The sequence below is a fragment of the Theropithecus gelada genome, chromosome 7a, assembly GCF_003255815.1.
Source record: "Theropithecus gelada isolate Dixy chromosome 7a, Tgel_1.0, whole genome shotgun sequence".
Lineage (NCBI taxonomy): Eukaryota > Metazoa > Chordata > Mammalia > Primates > Cercopithecidae > Theropithecus > Theropithecus gelada.
Genome location: NC_037674.1, coordinates 34292937 through 34296307, shown reverse-complemented (window position 1 = coordinate 34296307; position 3371 = coordinate 34292937).

Genomic DNA, 3371 nt, shown 5'->3' with positions numbered 1-3371 from the left:
CCCTGTTTTCATTTCTTAAGGGTATACACCTAGGAGTGCAATTGCTGGGTCAAATGGTAATTCTATGACTATCTTTTTGAGGAACTACCAAACTGTGATCCACAGTGGCTGCACTGCACCATTTTACATTCCCATCAGCATTATATAAGGATTCCAATTTCTCCATATCCTTGTCAACACTTATTATTGTCTGTCTGTTTAATTATATGTGGTTAAATATAACTGCATCTCATTGCAGTTATAGTCTGTTTTATTCTTTTAATGATTGCCTTAGCAATTACCACATTCATCCTTACCTATTAAAATCTAGTATTGTTACCTTTAATATCCTCTTGATCAAGAATCCATAAATGGCTTAAAAATATTTACCAGCTGGGCATGGTGGCTCATGCCTGTAATTCCAGCACTTTGGGAGGCCAAGGCAAGTGGATCACTTGAGTCCAGGAGTTCAAGATCAGCCTGGGCAACATGGTGAAATCCTGTCTCTACAAATAATTTTAAAATTAGCTGGGCATGGTCGTGCGTACCTGTAGTCCCAGCTACTTGGGAGGCTGAGGTGGGAGGAGCACTTGAGCCTGGGATGTGGAGGTTACAGTGAGCAATGATTGTGCCACTGCACTCCAGAGTAAGACTACCGTCTCAAAAACAAAAACAAAAAAACAATGTCTACTATATACATTCCCTTCACACACACACATACCATTTGTGATATTTTGGCCATTTACTGAAATTCTATAACATTTTAAACCCCACAAAACATCGTTATTGTTCTTCACACCCCCTGTTTTTGCAGTCAGTATGATTTAGATTTATCCTCATAATTATCGTTTTCTTTGGTCTTCATTGATTTCTGCATCTCTGATCTTTCATGGAAGATTATTTTCCTTTTGCATGAGGAATAATCTATAGAATGTCCATATAATCTACAGATTATTTTATAGAATATATTGATATTCTTTAGATTATTTTATATATATATGTATACACACACACGTTTTTTGTTTTTTGTTTTTTTTGAGACGGAGTTTCACTCTTGTTGCCCAAGCTGAATTTCTATGCTGTGATCTCGGCTCACTGCAACCTCTGCCTCCCGGGTTCAAGCGATTCTCCTGCCTCAGCCTCCCGGATAGCTGAGATTACAGGCTTGTGCTACCATGCCCTGCTAATTTTGTATTTTTAATAGAGATGAGGTTTCTCCATGTTGGTCAAGCTGGTCTCAAACTCCTGACCTCAGGTGATCCACATGTCTTGGCCTCCCAAAGTGCTGGGATTACAGGAGTGAGCCACCACACCTGGCCTAGAATATCCTTAAGTGCTTATCTGCTATTGACAATATCTCTCTTTTGTTTTTCCTGGAAATGTATGAATTCACCTTCATTAATGAAGTATTTCTAGAGTGATAGTTATTTCCTCACTGCACCTTGAAGATATCATTTCACTGTCTTCTGAAACCCTTGTGTAGCTTCTAAATTGACGTCTTTTTTTCTGGCTACTTTAAGACTTTTCTTTTTGTCTTGATTATTAAAGTTTCATTGTGATGTGTCCAGTTGGGCATTTATTAATATTTTTATTTATTCTGCTTGGGATTTGTAGGGCTTTTTGACAGTGGACTATCAACCATTATATCTAAAATATTACCTATAATCCATTCTTTCTCTTTTTCTTCTGAAACTTCAATTGCATATGTTAGATCTTCTCACTGTATTTAGTATACTTTTACCCTTTACACTGTATTGTTTAACTATTCCTTGCTTCATTCTAGATAGCTTCTTCTGAGCTTTATTCCAGTCACCTAATTCTCTCTTCAGTTATAACTAATCTACTAATCCAATTTTTAAAAATCTGGTCTCATATTCTTTTGCTTCTGGAATTTTTTTACCCAAATCTGTTATGTCAGTTTTATATAGTTCACAGTTTCCTGCTGAAATTTTCTATCTTGATTTTGTCCCTTGAACACCGTAATCATAGTTGTTTTATAGCCCATGTCTATAATTTTATGGAGTCCCTGTGATTCTTTTTCTGTTGTTTTGCCCGCTGTTCTGACTCACAGCTTCTTGTGTCTTCGTGTTCCTCTTTATCTTTCACTGTGTTCAGGAAACGGTGCTTGAAATATTATTTATAGAAATTATCTGAGATTTGTTATGAGGTTAACTTCCTCCGCAAAGCATCTTGGTTTGTATCTGTATCTGCCAGGTGCTCCAGGTGGTCAGCAGTGCAGGACCACGGTGTGTGGTTTTCTGCATTACCACATGATGTGAAGGAACCGCCATAATGTATATTCTGTTGTTGTTTTGTTTTGTTTTTTGAGACAGAGTCTCTCTCTGTCGCCCAGGCTAGAGTGCAATGGTGCTATCTCGGCTCACTGCAACCTCCACCTCCCAGGTTCAAGCCATCCTCCTGCCTCAGCCTCCCGAGTAGCCGGGACTAACAGGTGCGTGCTGCCACACCTGTCTAATATTTTTGTATTTTTAGTAGAGACAGGGTTTCACCGTGTTGGCCAGGCTGCTCTCGAACTCCTGATCTCAAGTAATCCACCTGCCTCAGCCTCCCAAAGTGCTGAGATTAAGGCATGAACCATCGCACCTGGCTCATAATCCATATTCTTTCTCTGAGAGGACACACATTCCTGGCCCTGCCCAAAGATGAGAGTGGGTCACCATCCCTGGTGGAAACCATAGATCTGCCCTCATTCCTTCGGTCCAGCACGGCTTCTAAAACTACAGTTTAGTTTCTCATTGGCCTCCTCAGAGTGTCATATTCCTAGGACAAACATGTTCCCCACATCCCATATCTTGTCTTGTAATTCCTCACTAAATGATGAGCTGTTTTATGATTTTTAAAAGACATATTTACAGGTAGTCTATAAATTTTAATACCTTCAATGGGAAGGTAGGTACAAATGATCTCCCCACTATAATTTGACTTTGGATGTCCTGCCCTCAAGGTTTAGTTTTAGGCTCTCCTTTATTTCTTTGCCCAGATTGTTCTTCTGAGCACCAGATATACATGCTCAACTGCCTATTTTACATCTCCACTTGAATGTCTAATAGGAATCCCAAACCTAAGATGTATAGAATTGGATTTACATCTATATGTCAATGATTCTACATGTATTATTTCATTCAATTTCTACATCTTTAAGATAAACGTTATTTTCAAAGTTTTAGTTTGTATTTCCCTGATACCTAGTGAGATTGAATACTTTTCATCTGTTGTCATCCAGATTTATGGAAAGACAATCAGAGAGTATAAGTAATTTTCGCAGAGTCAAAATTAGTATTTTAAAAACCCAGGTCTCAGCCAGGCACAGTGGCTCACGCCTGTAATCCCAGCACTTTGGGAGGCTGAGGCGGGCAGATCGCCTGAGTTCA